General features: G+C 32.6%; 5 non-coding genes across 5 annotated transcripts; all 5 read left to right on the top strand.

Moving 5' to 3' along the window:
- The first annotated feature begins 11,421 nt into the window (after window positions 1-11,421).
- Trnap-ugg (transfer RNA proline (anticodon UGG)) lies at window positions 11,422-11,493 on the top strand. The gene has a single exon. It is a non-coding gene; the product is annotated as a tRNA-Pro (tRNA).
- Window positions 11,494-11,628: 135 nt separating this feature from the next.
- On the top strand, window positions 11,629-11,700 carry Trnap-ugg (transfer RNA proline (anticodon UGG)). The gene has a single exon. It is a non-coding gene; the product is annotated as a tRNA-Pro (tRNA).
- Window positions 11,701-11,804: 104 nt separating this feature from the next.
- Trnap-ugg (transfer RNA proline (anticodon UGG)) lies at window positions 11,805-11,876 on the top strand. Its single transcript has one exon. It is a non-coding gene; the product is annotated as a tRNA-Pro (tRNA).
- A 5,938-nt stretch (window positions 11,877-17,814) lies between these two features.
- On the top strand, window positions 17,815-17,886 carry Trnap-ugg (transfer RNA proline (anticodon UGG)). Its single transcript has one exon. It is a non-coding gene; the product is annotated as a tRNA-Pro (tRNA).
- A 110-nt stretch (window positions 17,887-17,996) lies between these two features.
- Trnap-ugg (transfer RNA proline (anticodon UGG)) lies at window positions 17,997-18,068 on the top strand. Its single transcript has one exon. It is a non-coding gene; the product is annotated as a tRNA-Pro (tRNA).
- Window positions 18,069-18,350: the final 282 nt, after the last annotated feature.

Raw genomic sequence — 18,350 nt, 5'->3', positions numbered from 1 at the left:
TTTTCTTATACATTTTAACGATAATAATATTCGATATCGGTCAACTGCTAATCAATTTTTTTTTCTATGATATTCGCTAATTTTATTTCACCAACTACAATACAAAGATAAAATACTTTTGGCTACTTTAATTCGATAGACAATAACATTGTAAATGGGCGTTTGATTTTTTTTTTTAATACTTTTTATTACAAAATTAATACTTAAAAAAACGCCTATGGATTTTATTGTTTATTTGACAAAAGAAAAATCACAAGCGGTTTTAACCTGTTATGAAGTAATATAATAATATTATATATATATTTTCAACATGGTAGTATTAGTTTTCGCCTGACATTAGCAACATCTGGCAACCACACAACCAGTTGTGTTTGCGACGGTGCACGTTATAGGCACTATTATGCAAACGTTATTAATTATTATATATTGTGATGTCGGATTTCAATTAACAGCTACCTGTTCGATTGAAGGTAGAATTGAAAGGTCAAAATATAAAAGAAATCTTATTTCTTGATTTAATTACAGACGTTCAATGCGCTAATCAAAAAACATGTAAACGTCAATAACACTGTGCTGAATTATTATTTATTTCTGAACCGTTTGAAAGGTTATTAAAACAAGTCCGTGGAAATACACGGTATGATAATATTACAAAATCACAATTGCTATTCAACGATAAAAATAATTTTTTTTTTTATTCTTGGCATGCTTTTCCCGAGAAATTCATTGAAAGCAAAACGGTTAAAAAGTGAATGACGCCATGCGCTCCGTTTGAATGTGTGTAGGTATGTTTGAAATAAATTAAGCACATAAGACATTGTTACTCGTGAAAAAGCTGAAGTTTGTCTTGTCGTGTCAGTGTTTCTGATGCGGAGGGTAGTATTAAAAAAATACTTGTCGAGCATATTAAATACCACAGAGTGGACCTTTATAAAAATTAAAAAAAGAGGAAATAACGCTTTAAGCCGACAGGCAGTTGAAACGGCAATAGTAACATAATGCACAGAGTGACGACCAGTTGTTTTTGCAGCGCGTCAAGACACAGTTGTTATTTGGCAAAAAACAAATGGTTTATTTCTTGAATTAGGTGGTAAATCTCAGTTGTGTACTACGAAAAAAGACAATTAAAAAAAGTTTTATCTTTTAAAAAAATGTATTTCCAATTTTACGAGTCTCTATTTAATGATAATAAAATAACTCCACCTAGTTAGTTCTTTAAGTTTTATTTTATAGGTTTGTTTGTTTTGAAATTGTGTTACACTTTTTTCCAAAACGAACAAAGCTATTATTATTCGAAGAAGTTTTAAAACCAATTTTAGAGACTAAAAGGTATCTAAGGTTTAAAATTAAAAAAAAAACTATTAACTACCAAAATTATACACATTTGAACGCGATGCGCCTATAATTAAAAATATAAGTTTAATTTTTAACCTTTTCTACACCCATCGAGTGCCCTGTGGTGTACGCTTTAAAATACTTGGTAGTATTGCTTTGTGAAGAGCCAAACGTTTCCAGATTGATTTTGTTTTCTCTTTAGTATGCATGAGCGATTTGATACGCGGAATTTCGGTCAAAACTCGGGCACGAGGCTAACACTTGGTGAGCAAACTTTTTTTGAAGTCCTCAAACACGGACAAAGTCAAAGAACCCGGGATGGCGTGAGAAAACACGTGCCGCAGTTACTCGTTGGATCATTAAAAGCTTTCCAGTGTACAAAAAAAACCCACTTATATATAAACGTAAATACGAAAAATCTGCGGGAAACTTTGAAAGTGTTTAATCGACAACAACATCGTTTTTAATTTCGTCCGACTTTAATATCTTTTTTATTTCATTTTTATAAGTAACTCAAATCATTTGTTAAAGTTCTTAGAACGACTAAGAACACTGTACACTGTGGAAAATGGAAATGCTAATTGTAAGTACTTAATATATATTTTGACAGTATAAATATATTGTAATACCTTGTTAAAAAATATATTTCGTATGAATATTTTATAAATAGGCACTTGTATGAATACATATTCAATCGCTTAACACAAAAAGACGATAACTTTGAAAACAAAATTACATATTTTTTATACCGAATAATGCACAATGATTTGTAAAGTTTGACTCTCACAGATAAATGGCAGGACATTACTATTTATCACGTAAGTCCAACATAAAACCCATTTACTTTTTCTAAGCCCGTATGACTTCATTGCAGCCGACGGTGACTCGATACAAAATCAACGAATAAATATATTCTGAGCCCTTAAAAACGTTTAACCGCACAACGAACCAACGGGTACGGTATTATTCTCTCAGCACTCCAGCCGAGTTACCATTCTTATTTTCGAACACAGGTTTATATATCTAATGTGAGACGAGTTAAACTTTTTAGACGTGATCCACTTTATTTTCTTTCTCTTTAAGACGATTTTGATAAAATAAAATGAAAAATTTCGTCGTCCCTATTTCGGTCTCTCGAGACGTCTTTTTCTTTTGATTGGCAACGGCGGACATATTGGAAAGTATCTGAATATATATTTGTTTTTTCTCGTCCGTCGTGACGTGTAAAAAACAGAAATCGTCCACGATAAATAAAATCCAAAGAGAAAAATACCTACGTAGAAAAACGGCTTACTGTCTTTCTCGCTGTCACCGCGGTGAAGAAGGACAAGCTTTCTCGTATAGGCGACACGGTAAGAAGAAGCCGGCGGAGGTCGGCATTCGCAACGGGGGGGGGGGGGGTATAGCGAGCGCAAAGGGTCGTTGGCGTTGTTGTGTCCTCTTCTTCTACCACTACTACTTGACGGAATGGATGTTAAAGAAAATACATTACCGGCGGGGACACGAGGGGGCGGCGAGGGGATGACAGGGTGGCGAAGGTGGTGGTGGTATTCCCGGGACGCGAAACTCTTAAATCCGTTTACCGTTTCCCAGCGGCGGCGGCGGCGGCCCGTCTTGCCGGTCCTCCTCCCTTCACCGGCACCGGCGATTGACCACAAGGCCAAGTGGCGCGTGCGCGGCGCCCGAGAGAGCTTTTCTCGCACATGTCGTGCGGTGTGTGCATGTGTGTGTGGGGCGCGCGTCCACCCCCGAAACAAGATGGCCGCCCGGGCGAGTTCACCGTGGCCGGGGTTTCCGCCGAGGGCGAGTAGGCGGCGGCGGTGGTGGCGGTGGTGGCGATGGTGCTAGCAGAAAAGGGCGGCGGTAGGCCAGCACACATACTGCGAGGACAACGGGCGAAAATCGATCATTGTTTCGCCTGCCGCCGCCGCCCTCGAGTATAATAATAATAATAGCAAATGTATGCTAACCGTATCCCGCGTACGACGGCCAGGCCAAGGAGGACAGGTGAGAGAGTACAGGCCCAAAGTCCCATATATATATATATATATATAGCAAGGTGGAAAGTCCTCGCTAAAGTCTTGGACTATATTGTATACTGTTCACGGTGAAAATAACTTAGTTCGGATTGAGAACATTGCGCTTCAACATTCGCCAATATAAACATTTGATACTAGTTGATAAATGGAATAACTTTGCCGCTTATACTCAAAGTTGTCAGTTCACTGAAGCACTGTAAATAACGTCAATGTGATACGCGTAGTATGAACAGCGGATACTTTCTACACAAAAAAAAAATATATATATTATCTTTCTAAAATAAACAATACAAATTGTGTTTAAACAAATGAATATTAAAATTGTCTATTGAAAAAGAAATCCATACAAAAATGTAGAGTAAAACAATGCACTATTTATATTAAAATAATAATAATTGATTATTTAGGTTCCCTTTTTAATATGTCTGTAAAGAATGTGGTATTATTTTCACGGGAAAATCGTTTAAAAATTAGTAATCTAATAAAAAGAGTAGGTACGGATAATTTGTATGTAGTTTTAATTATGTGTATTAGTAATTTTATTTAACTGGGGATAAAACCGTGAAAATCTTGTAAACGAACATAAGTATTGTAAAATGATGTAATAAAATGTGCAGACATGATGTTTTATCTAGAATCTGGACTTTCAATAGAACCTAATTTCAGACCTTAGTACTTTGAAATTAAATTCATTAGGATTTAAATTCGAGGACCGATGTACATATCTTACGAATCTAGAACGATATTAACGCCCATTTCCAAAATTGTGAACAAACGAATAAAAATATTGTTTTAATTAATTTTTATCATCGTAATGGAATATACAGAGACAAATTTCAAGTGAATTACTAATGTATATTATAACAATCATTTTTAAAATGTTTTTGTGAATAATAACATCACAATTGATGTTTTTAATAATATTAGGTAAATTATAACAATAAAGGTATATAAATGAATTATTTTTCAAACAAATATTATATCTATAGGCTATGACTCATAATTTTTTCCACCAAACCTCAACAAACGATTAAGAAAATATTTTTATTTTTAAATGACAGCTGTAGTGTAACCGACAGCAACTCGAATCCAATAGATATTAACTATGAATTGATCAAATGTTTTATTCTGCGCCATCGTGTTACACGTATTATATAGATATAATATATGTGCACGATCGATTGCCGTTACGGTTTCTATTGGTTTCATTAGGATCGACCGTCGTGGGAAATGCAAATCTCCCCGGATCTCACCTGTACACATTACTATTATAACAATGTATGTTGTATAATATAATATTTATCCCAGCCGATCGATCGTATAATATAATATTATATTCCTTTTGTGAATATATTATTTGCCGAAATGTAACCCTTTTGGCGGTGCCGATGCTGCCACACCTGGACGTGACGTCCCTCTTATATAATTTTATGTGCCTGCATACATGTATACTTGCTCGTGTACGGTTTATTCAAATGCCTCCCGATTTGCGTGCCGGCCGGGATAAGAGATTGAATTTAATCTGAGAACACTGACGACGTGGAACAAAGTATTATAGTATAGTGACTGACGCGAAAGGGGTCGAACGGAACCGCCAAGATGATAATATTATATTATTTTAAGAACCGATATTCAATTATAACAAGCTTCGACAACGGATCGTTGTATTCATTAACGGTTTTGCAGATGTATTTGACGCCCTTAAAATGTGTGTACGGAGTAGTGTTAATGTTGGAACTACATGTACATCTCTATAGTCAAGGGGCATGCATCCACCAACAAGTTCTAGAAATTAAACAATCCTAAACCGTTGTCAACACTATAAAATATTCAAAAAGATTTTAAATATAGTTTTGACGGAGCTAAGATTCGATTTCCATGTAACAATACTCAAATGTTGTAAAAAAAAATTGTTTAGAAGTATTTAATGTACCAGTATTCACTAGGTAGGTACTAACACTTAATTTATACCTCTATAGGATTTCGTTGTCTTCTTACAAGTATAAAATCGTAAACGTGTGAAAATTAAATTATATTTAATTGAAAGCTTGTGTTATTAATACAAAACGATAAAGTGTGAATTTAGTTTTGAATTTAATTCATATTTTTGTGTTTCTAAACGGCCGACATGAAATTTTTATTGAAAACAAAAAACAATGTCAATCTTTGCCACGGGGAATTAAAAAAATATGTTTAATATTAAAACAGTCTTCGAGTTAAAACCATTATATTATGTTTGCCTACATGGGAAGCACTCAACCATGTGCAATGGAGATGACATATGCAAGAGCTTCCCGATTATAATTTATGACAAATATACTTAGGGTTCGACGAATAGTTTGTTAAGATAATATTATCATTATATATGATTAGTGCAACGGAAGAGCACTGTTATTCATTATTATTATTATTATTTTGCTCGTTGTGTTGTTATCGCGTGTCATTGCACCAGAGACTGCGTGGCGGCGGCAACGAGGGGAGTGTTGAACTTTTCTTCGTTCTTTTTATCTTAATTATGACCTTGACTCATATTTTCCCCAAGGCCAAATGCTTTTAACTACCCTCGCGTCTCGGAGAAAAGTTTTCGTTTTTTTTTTTTTTTACCCACCCATTCTTTGCTTGGCACCTCTCTTTCCGCACCTCGTCTCGGTCTCGTCGCCGACACCGCCGTCTGCTTCTTTGTTATTACTGTTAAAAAGAAGTAATTTGCCCTCCCCGTCTGTCTGTCCCGTCGACGGTGGCGGCGGCTGGATTTAATTTGCGTGCAACAAGTATCATAAATATTTATCGTCGATAAAAAAAAAAAACTAAACAAAACAAAAACAACAGATTAAAAACATTCCAGACGTTACAGTTAGTAGTGCGAAGGGAACGTCGTAATCAGAAATAAAAAAAAGGCGCGGTCTTTTATTTTTTTAACCTAGTTAATAAAATCATCAACGAAAACGGATTTACAAACGAGTCAAATGTTTATTTATTATTATTACAATAAATGCGTGATCTTCTGGGGTAACGACGGGGACCATTAAAAACACCGTAGTAGTAGAACTTTGTTAAATAAGTTTAAAAAAACACCCAAATAATTTAAAACCACAAAACATTTGTTTTTCATTAGATAATAGATTCGGTAATAAATAGGTCTAAGCGAGTGTTCCTTAGGCGAAAAAAGCAATACTCAATAAAAAACAACACAAGAATATTATCATTTTAATATGGAACGTGCTCAGAAATAACTAAAAAAGATAAATGTTTTTACAAAATTATCTAATCTAAACGGAATAAAAAATGTTAAAAAAATTCAACTTACTACCTGAAAAATAGAGCGGCTTCCGTTAAATGGATCACTTTATAATATCTTCCTTTAATAAGAAAATAGTTTTATTGTTTGAATAACTATGAAATAAAAAAAAAATGTTTTCAGTCCAGATTTTTTTTTATTTATTGAAAACTGTGTGTCTGCTCAAAAAGTATATATATATATTATTATCTGCCTTTCAGTGTATATATATTTAAATACAATACTTTTTTCAACGTTCAAACCAACAACTTTATATCTTATAATAATACAGGTCGCGCTATCTCTTTGTCTACTCCACACGACCGGACGACAAAATGCAACCGTTTTACCATATTATATTATATATTATTACAATAAAGTATTTAACAACACTGTTAAACACTGGCGGGTTTAAATTACTTCCGGAAACACAACAAAAATCTAATTTGTCCGTCGCGTGTAACCTTTGAACCTCGCCAAAGCCAATACCGTATAGGGCGTTTATAAAACGTTATAGTGTTTTCAGATATTCTGCATATATATATTTGTATCTACAATTTTTTTTGGGGTTACAATAATTGTTACATAACATAATAATATTATGCTGTATGTGTTTGTACATCCAGAGAGAATTAGTGTTACAGACCTTTGTGCATATTTTAGTTTCTGCTTCCCGGTCCAGGTGTACCACGACGGGACAAAGTATGCAAATTTATGCACGATCCCTGGAGGCTGTCGGGTTCACGCCATCGTCGCCACCGCACCACCATTCGACGCCGCGCCGGGGCTCCCCGGAAGAGGGGGGAAAGGTCTGGGGCATATTATACTAGAGGTGACGTTGACACACATTAAAAAAAAAAGCCAAATTTAGTCCGACGTGGTTCGAAAAACACCGCCGAAAGGGTTAAACGGCACTCGGTTCATATTTAAATATAACGTGTCGACTGCAACGGTCGTGGGTCGGACGGAGCGGCGCATCGCGCAGGAACTATGATAATATATGGCTGTGAGTATAATAATATTGATACATTTAATAATATTAAAAATTACTATAATAGTTTATCGTAGAACAAATAATACACAATTAGCCGGTGGTTGTAGTAGTTACTAGTTGTAAGTGTTTTATGATTGATCCGATCACTGTGATCGGTACTACAATGATGTCGCTTCGAACCGGTTTCGGTCGATCTTAAGTACTGTAATAATATATATTGTAACAATGTTGTTAGTCGTGTTGGGGGAGGCGCGTCCACTGAAAAATAAATCAATAACACTATCGTCCCTACCGCACGTTATGTACAAATGTGTTACAGTATTGTCCAAATAATATTTGTACGTGTCGCCCGATGGTGTACGCCCATCGGCTATTGAGTGTACTTGTATAAAAATATATACTATGATGTTGTATTTTGTTATATGAAATGCATTGCACCGTACAACGGACAATAAAGTAATGATTATTTCGAAAAGTACAAAACCCTATACATTTTTTAGATCAGAAAGTTAAAAAACCACACCAAATAAAAATATTCTACAAAACGCTCGATGAACATGATTGGTCCCCAAAAAATTGCAGATAAGAAATATTCGGAAAGACGAAATGTCAAATAATTAATTAAATACATTCTAATAACATTTTCAATGTTAAGCTTATTGTCATAAAACAAAAATAACAATACCTAACATTTTTAATTTAAACAATACACATATTTGTTAATAAATAAATTACAATTTCAAATTTGTTTATAGTTTATAAAAAAAATAATGTGTACAAATATCCTTTAGTCTTAAATTTCAATTATAAAAAATTGATCAATTGTCCAATTGATTAATAGATATTGTCATTTTAAGTGTAAATTATAATATTGTCAAATTTTATTCAGATTCAAGATGTACCTAATTTTATAGGTCCATTATGGTTTATGACCGTACCAAGAATTAGGTATATTGTATCAATACCCAAATCTGTTTCTTGGGGCATTTTCTTAAATTGAAAATGTCTTATTTACTCATTAAAATTTATGTATTCCTAAATACGAACAGCTATGCGCGAAGCTTTATGAATTTTATTTAAACGTAAACAAGTACAAGTATCTAACTTGTATACTTGTTTTTAATTATTACTTTAATATTTTTTATTATATATTTGCACGGTCCACATAGTAGAACGAGACGAAAAAATAATAAAAACAATCAATTTAATGTATGAAGAGAATATTGTTAACTTAAAAACAATTAAATGTAAAGATTCGTTTTTTTTTTTTTTTTATAAAAAAATATTAAATATAGATATCAAAAAAAAAATAAAAATGCTACAGCATAGATTAAGTTCTTCCTTATAAATTGTAAAAAATGTTCTACTGTTAATAATTACATACTTAGCCCGCGCAAAACAGTTTTGATGTCAAACAAATTGTAATTTATCCTACAGTAACTACTTTGAAAGTCTGTCAAAAAAAAAAAAATCAATAAAGAATCCTTATTACTGTATTAATAAAAAAACACTATAATTCAAGTTCTCAATTAAGATTTTCCGAATAATTGCCTATATCGTACTTCTTATAAATGGGCGATGTAGCTTCCTCTTGAAAATTAATTATCTACCAACTTTATTTAAAGTTATTTTTTGATTGCACAGTTTATAAAAAAAATTTGTTATATTGTTTCATTATCTGCTACTGTTTTCATTTTCTCCCAATTATAAAAATAAATTATTTTCCCTGACATATTGTATAGCATTAAATCTGGATTTTACTTAATCTGGAAATATTATTTGAACTTGCTTTTTTCCAAAAAAAAAAACAGGAATGACAGTCATAATTTTAAAGCTAAAATTGACAACTTTTTAAATATGTAGTAATCAAATACTGAATTACGAAAATAATTATTCCTATGTTTAATTTGGAGGAATGCTTTTAAACTTAATACTTAACTTTTAAACATGTTTTATAACTCGCTTCATTTTGTACAAATTTAGTATTCATTCAAGTAATTCAAACCTTGCAATTCTATATTATTCTTGTATTTGTATTGAAATAAAATACACACCTAATAACTATAGATTATAGAATAAGGTCTTTGAAATGTCTTTAGTATACAATATATAGGTACTTATGTTCTTTTTATACTTATCATTATAAAAGTTGGTCCATACTATACATATAAAACCAAATTAAGATAAAATATATAATATATAAATAAAATAACTCATATTTTACCATTATAATATAATAATTACAATTTTGCCGTTTTTTTTGTCCACTGTATTTAGTTATACAGTTTTTACAACTAACAAAGAACTAGTAAGGAAGAAAAACTATTTATATTCATAATACCTAATTAAATAACAATAAGTTTTTTAGCGAATCGAAATTACATATTATTAAAATTAGGTACTTGGTCATAAAATTTAATTTTGGAAGACAAACCTTGTAAACGTATAACATATTTATTTTTATTATTTTACCTATATTTACTTGATAATTATTACAAATCGATAAAAAGATTGTGTTACTATTATCATTGAGTACACATTTTATAATATACCATTTAATTGGTAACAAACTATAAGTACTAAATATGTACTTGTAGTCTTTAGTCTTATATGGAAATAGAGGCAACAGCTGCTTGTTCAAATACTATCATTTGAATGTGTCTTAAAGCTTTTAAGTAAACTTCGCGATTGACATTATACTTTCAAGTCACGGATATTTCTTAAGTCACACTCAATACAGTTTTGTCAATCGGTAAAGTCTCAATGATTATAAATTACATCAAAGTTGTAGTTAGGTAAATGCTACCCAATCTCATCTCTTTAATTTTCCATTTCCCTAAAACCATACTTAATTTGAGGTTTCTATTAGCTGTATTAGTTTTAATCTTAATTTGTTTCAATTATTTTCTAGCATCAAACTTTTCCACTTAATTTTAAAATTTGTAGGTACATTGGAAATAAAAAATGTTAAATTACTGTGAATAGTGTATTTCATTAAATATATAGGTAGATAGTTATAAAATATACATTTAGTGGAAAGTGAACCCCTTTCAGTGTTTAAGTAGGTTTAACTATTTTGGAGTCACCTTTTAATTAATTGGTTAATTTCGTTAGTTTAATAAAGAATAATTAACAGTTAGAATTGAAACCCTGAAGTTTTTTCAAAATATAGTGAACATAAAAAGGGAAATTGCTATAACTATTTCATATTCATGTGAGTTAGGTAAACGGTTGTTTTCTATAGTAGATAATATTTTATTTCAGTCGTTGTTAGTACAAACCATAGGTAAATAATAGATAGTCATTATTACAAAACCAGAGTGCCAATTGCCATTAAAATTGTCATGGTGACAGGTTTTCGTTATCAAAATTAAAAACTATTCACGTAAGTACTAAGCCCTATATTACTAGGTATGTTATGGTGTCTATGAAACTTTTTAGTCCCTTATTAAATAATCTGATTATTACAAAATGATAAAAATTTAAGCAGGTACCATTATAAGTAACGTTAATAGGTATAACTTTGTAAAGAATAGGTTTAACCTACTTATTGTTAGATTCAACACAAAACGCGAACTGCCACTATTATACTACAAATGTAACAATAGAGTGTAGTCCACGTATACAATACAAAATAAGTTACAGCAAGAGAATGTTTTTGAACGACTCGAGTGGGAGAAACTGGAAAATATCATAACCTCTGAACCACCGACTTGGCCGCGTGGACACGCATGGAACGGCTTAAAAGCAGTACGAATCGATGGAACACTCACCGCGGCCTGTTGGTCTAGGGGTATGATTCTCGCTTTGGGTGCGAGAGGTCCCGGGTTCAAATCCCGGACAGGCCCGACCACTTTTTTTGCACTTTTTTCTTACTTTTTTTTTATGTTTTTTTTCCAACCGGTTGTCGTCAAGCCGGAGAGAGGCGACCGAGCGTGCTGTACTCGTTGAAATGGCGTGCGTTTTGCCAGCACAAGTACCGCGGCCTGTTGGTCTAGGGGTATGATTCTCGCTTTGGGTGCGAGAGGTCCCGGGTTCAAATCCCGGACAGGCCCGAAAATTTTATTTTTTTGCAATTTTTTTCCCTTGTTTTTTATTTATGCAAACTAGAGGCGTGCCGAAATTTACGAACAAACGATTTCGCGGTAATTAGCACCGCGGCCTGTTGGTCTAGGGGTATGATTCTCGCTTTGGGTGCGAGAGGTCCCGGGTTCAAATCCCGGACAGGCCCGAAAACAATTTTTTATTATGTTTATTTAATTTGACACGCGTAACACTTTTCGTTTTATTTACGACGAAACAAAAGCACTATTACTGCACCGTGGAAACGTTTTTTCTTATAAAGCAATTAACACAATATTTTTGGTAAAATAAACAAGTAACCAAAATCCAAAGGGTCGGTACACAATAATGTCACACTAGTAAAAATAGCATTGCTATTATTTGTCATAGAATACCAGAGTACTATAAATTTAAAACTAATATAAATCATTCATTAATCGGTAATACATTTTTATAAAAAAATAAAATTGTAAATTGTAATAAAAAAAAGTAGATACCTTGAATCAATTATTTCATATTAGCATATTGTATAAAATAAATCTCTTTAATAGACAATTTATGACACAATATTATAATATTTTATAGTTTATATCTATCGACTAATAATCAAACACGGGCCCAACAGTAAATACTGAAAAGAAATACAATTCCATGACGCTGATTAAATCAACCAAGACTGAGTATTGAGTATATGAGGAAAGAAGCAACAAAAGTAGATTGAATAAATTTGAGTTGAAATCTTGTATACGTCTAAAAAGTTACAAAAACATTAAATTATTTCAAAAATCTGTTTAATATAATTTATCATCGAATTAAAAAAAAACAGTAATTTTTCGTTGCACTAAAACAGTTTGGATTCGTTATAAAAATATTAAATTAATAAATGCTAAAATTTATATAATATAAGCATATTGATTATTCAACGATTATCCAATTGTTTTTTTATCTACTCTCTAATTTATCTATCCGTTCCTGGCTTGGAAGTGACGTTCTCTTTTTGCCTACAAACAAACGTACTGTACAGTATATGCAAATTATTGCTATGTAACATGGCGTATAGCAAAAACCATATAGCTCTGGCACACAGGGGGCATTAACGTATGACGGGCCACAAATGAACGCTGCGTCTGAACGATACACGAATAATATATTATCAAATAATTTATATATATATATATATATATATAAATGTATATATAAATGTGTATGTATATTGTATACTACACTGAATACATTCCGTTGGGTCTATTGTGTTTTAGGCGACAAAAACAATAGGGAATTCGTGTTTGCGCACAGAACTAATTTACAAACTGCCCCGTTAGGTTTCTCCGGTTATAATATTATAGCCGTATACTACACTCGAGCTGTACAACAGTGTTGTGTTGGCCAACATATACACACACGCTTTTACATCAAAGGCAGCGCCAAAACTCCAGGCGGAAGCCCAATCCTTTTTGAACCCTAGGAAATTGTATACCCCAACGCAATTAATTTTATGCGAATCGTCGACACACACTCGTGTATACATACATAATACAGTTCCGGCAACTAACACAAACACATAAGACGCCACACGCTTCCGCACACGTCTTCAAAAGCACTGCCCTATATATTACAATATATTATTATACGTCATATTTGATATTTCGCAAGGTAACCTAAATACCAGCAAAGTCGTGCGACGACGTTTTTGATCACATCACGCCGGTTAGGTTTTGTAGTTTGTGCGAAGGAAAGATTCATATACTTGTTATTATCGACTTGTGCGTTTATACCTATTAATTGAACACAACTTGTAAACGGTACTCAGGAGGATATTGCATGTCGTTAAGTGTTTCACAAGCATAAATATCACACAATTTCAAACTACATTCTTATAAAACAATAACAAAATTGTACAAAAAAAAGTTTTGTAATTATTTTTTGTATGGTTTGAAGTTATTCCCAGTCATTGGAGAATATTCAAAACAATAATAATTCTGACCGATGTCAAACCACAGCGTTGAACATCTAAGACTTGCGAAACGTTCAACGGTCGATTTGTAATGCATGGATCAACAAATGTATAAATTGTAATATACAAATTGTACAATAATGGAATTATTATTATTCATACATACATTGTCGCCCATATTATGTTCAGCCTTCGGGTGTTTTATGTATTAAGGCATTCGCCTTTCTTATATAATATTTGTTCTTAGACAAATTGTATAATTTTAATTTATTTTCCATATACCAAATAACGTTTATTGCATTATCTAGATATTTTTATACAATGCCAAAAGGAATTAGGCAATGTACAATCAAATTTATAAAATCAGTATAATTATTGATATTATTAATAACGTTTGATTTTCGACAAAATGTAAGTAGTTGGCTAATGTTACTAATACGCACAATTTATTAATTTTATCATTTTTATACAAACCTAAGGATTAAAGAGTTTGACCATGATATCATAAAATATTATAATATAGAGATTGTAAATTCAGGAAAAATTTAAATTCGGAAAAAATAGTTTGTTTGGAAAAACTATACTATAATAATATATGCCAACATATCGACGCTCAAAATTAAAAAATTAATAACTTGTTACTGTTAAAAAAACTTAATCTTCATTAAATTGTTTCCTTTACTATAATTCAGGCAGATTTCAAATTTAAATCATATTTCCTTAATAAATTAAACTTGAACAAAAACTGAAAAAATCTATTTGGAGTTGATATATTATATAGTATTATATATTATACCTAACTTTGACTTTTTGTTTACAGTACGCGAATTATTTTTTTTAACTAATTGACATAATAATTATTTTGTTTTCCAATATTGTCCAATCCAGAACGCAAGCATGCTTAATATTACCGAGTATGTTACGTCAACATTCAGTTTAAAACGCTTACACGGCTGCATTTTATTCTGCTCAAAATTGTATTATTAACAATAGTTGAACGTATTTAAAAAAAAAAAAATCATTGCTGAATCATATTATTTAATAATATATATAATAATTATTAAATTTAAAAAAAAATGGGATATTATAATTCATTATGATTTGGTATCATAATTGTGCATATTAGTAACATATTAGCCAACTACCTACATAATGTCGAAAATCAAACGTTATTAATATTATCAACAATTATATTGATTTTATAATCGAATCATTTATAGAATTTCACACTAAAGATGATATTTCTTAATTAGATTGTACATTGCCTAATTCCTTTTGGCATTGTATAAACATATTATCTAGATAATGTAATAAACGACATTTGCTATGTAGAAAATAAATTAACATTATACAATTTGCCTAAAAACAAATATTATATAAGAAAGGCGAATGCCTTAATACACAAAACACCTGAAGGCTTAACATAATATGGGCGACAATGTATGAATAATAATAATTTCTTCATTGTACAATTTGTATATTACAATTTATACATTTGTTGATCCATGCAATACAAATCGACCGTCGAACGTTTTGCAAGTCTTAGATGTTCAACGCTGTGGTTTGTCAACGGTCGTACAGTAACAGCAACGCGATATTTCAAGACGGTAGACTTCTGAAGTACTGCCAGATTACATTAAATTATTATCGTTTTGAATATTGTCCCATGATTGGGAATATCTTCAAAATAATGACAATTTTTATTTTGCACAATTTTGTTATTGTTTTATAAGAATGTAGTTTGAAATTGTGTGATATTTATGCAATATCCTCCTGAGTACTCTTTACAAGTTTTATTCAATTAATAGGTAGGTGTAAACGCACAAGTCGATAATAACAAGTATATATGAATCTTTCCTTCGCACAAACTATAAAGCCTAACATTGATATTTTACAAGCGATTGTGCGGCAAACAATCTAACCCGAAATGTTGGCATAGTGTTAATTTTTTTTTCTACATCGCGAAATATGCCTATTAGAAGGATTTGTCTTTTGCAAAGCATAATAATATCATAGTATAACAGGATGCGTTTAGTTGAAATTAATAATCTATTGATATTACTACGTTCGGCAAACGGTTTGACCGGCGATTGCCGCCGCTATTAAGGAAAACCGGTTGCCACAGCATAGAGGCGCCATAAAACGACGGTAAATATTTTCGTCCGGCCGACTTAATGTTTCGTTAATAATTCGGTTGTTGTCGCCATAAGGAAATGATTGTCGTTGTTGTGTTATTAATGACCGTCGCCGTGTGCCGTGATGATGACCCCGGCGACCGGGGAGGGCGTTGTGTTTTGCCGGGCACATCAAAAGGGTTGACCGCACCCGAGGGGTCAAGGGGTCGCGCCCCGTAACACTGGACCATTGACCGCGCGGACGTGTGCGAGCAAATGGGGACCGGGAAATTTATTGCTCTCTGACCGACACACGGTGGCACGCAATTTTAATAATATCGCTATTAGCGTTATAGTCGAATTAATGATGACCATACGATGACAAATACACAGACACACACAAATCGTGCCGCGACCCTCCACGGCGCGACACCGGCGAGGATATTGTGATAATAATATATTCTGTCATATTATTACCTATTATAAACCGTGGAGATCATAAAAACGTGTACACACAATCCAGAGGGTACAAATTTGCATCCATTCACTGGGCGACAGTTATTGTAATATATATATTATATGTATTTTGCAAGCGCAGTCGAACCGTTACAACTAAAAAAAAAAAAAATAGCCGCAGACCGTACAGTGTAAAACAGGACAGCTAAACTTTACCATTTTCGGGTTCGCACTGTGTACCTACTCGGTTTAGTCGCCTTATCGAGCGCAAACCGATTTCACCACATAGAACATTGCAGCACTATACAATAGTTGTCTTGTTTGGAATTTATGGCCTTTTCGGTTCGACGCGCTTGAGCTACCGTCGCAGGATTGATATCTGCATCTTATAACATATCTGAGCTTACTAGCGCACAAGTAAATCCTTAGGCAGCGCGTGATCAATGTCTCGGCGTCGCGCGGTAAGACCATAATAAATAAGCCGAAGATTTATCGCAATACAGCAACGGCCGTTGTAAACTTAACCGAAAGCCCCAAAAAAAATTAATCAGATTTGGCCCGTAAAATCTCTGATATCGTCTCTTGAAACAAGAGTACTCCATACCCCCCCCCCCCGTGTTGGATGTACCTACCTCTATATATTTGACCAACTACATATTATGTATGTGTTGAAACTGTAAGTTTATGGATTTTCGTACCCGACGAGAGAGATTGCAGTAGAGAACAGTGAATAGTCTCAACTTGAATGGTGCTTTAGTGACTTAAGATCCTTAAAGTTTGAAATTAGACCCCCTCCCCCTAAAATTCACTTATTCCTTTATTAATCCCATCAAAATGGTTTATTTGAATTGACATTACGCTTTGTTGAACATTTATAGAAACGTACAAAGATTTTGTAAACAATTTTATTGGTAATTTTAACATTTTTGAAAGACAAGAATGGATTAATAGTAATTATAGTTAAAAACTGTAATTTTTTGTATTACTGGCTAACAAATTTGTGGGCTAACATAAAAAATATAACGATATGAAATAATATAAATAATTATTACAGATAATTTAAAAAAATATGAATAATCGTATTGTATTATAATTTACCTATCAACTGTTGATTTTATTTTGAATTTAAATATCTAGGTATTGCCAATTGTGTATTGACCAAAAAGATCTATTGTTTGGTATTAATTAATAAATCATAAAAATATCGAATATTTCGCAATACCTTCAAACATTTTTAAACTTGAAATGAAACTAACATCTTTGTCGTTAACTAATATTGTACAATGAGGCAGACGTTTATGTACCTTTAAATTAGTAGACTTCTGACTGAGATAGACCATTAAATCATTACGCTTTCGAATTCGTTTCCACTTTCCAGTTCACCGTGGTGACTTACCTGTGACTTCCGGTCCAACGTTATGATAAAAGGGCTTCACTTTTAAACGCTGAAACAGCTCAATTTCGTTTTTGTTAGTGCTCATTTATTTATGCTATTTGCTGAGTGAGTGTTCTTAATACTGGCACACAATATAGACATGTTGGAATTATTTACCAAACAATTGCTTCGCACTAATTAACACCGAGGCCTGTTGGTCTAGGGGTATGATTCTCGCTTTGGGTGCGAGAGGTCCCGGGTTCAAATCCCGGACAGGCCCAAACAATTTTTTGTTTTTGCACTATTGTTTGTGTTTTTTTTTATTTGCACAAACCAGTAGCGTACCCAACATTATTTACCAAACAATTGCTTCGCATAAATTAACACCGAGGCCTGTTGGTCTAGGGGTATGATTCTCGCTTTGGGTGCGAGAGGTCCCGGGTTCAAATCCCGGACAGGCCCGACAATTTTTTTTATGCTTATTTAATTTCATACGCATAGTAATTGTATTTTATTTTTCCACTTAATATAGTACTAGCATTTTCGTTGGAAATACAGTGATAGCATAAATCGCCTATATTTTTGTTATAATCAAATCTCTCGAACAATATTTGTTGTTAAGTATTGTTAAATTTATAATAAAGGCTATTAAAAAAAAAAAAGTATCTATATTTTTTTATTTTATTTATTTACTATAAAAAAATAGTTTACGCCCATGGGGCAATAGAGTACAGGATAATATAT

This window comes from Adelges cooleyi, unplaced genomic scaffold (assembly GCF_023614345.1).
Source record: "Adelges cooleyi isolate 19-005CV unplaced genomic scaffold, UGA_ACOO_1.1 ACOO_flye_CR_arks_rails_tigmint_CR_PRNA_376, whole genome shotgun sequence".
Taxonomy (NCBI): domain Eukaryota; kingdom Metazoa; phylum Arthropoda; class Insecta; order Hemiptera; family Adelgidae; genus Adelges; species Adelges cooleyi.
This window is presented reverse-complemented; position numbering and strand designations above follow the sequence as displayed.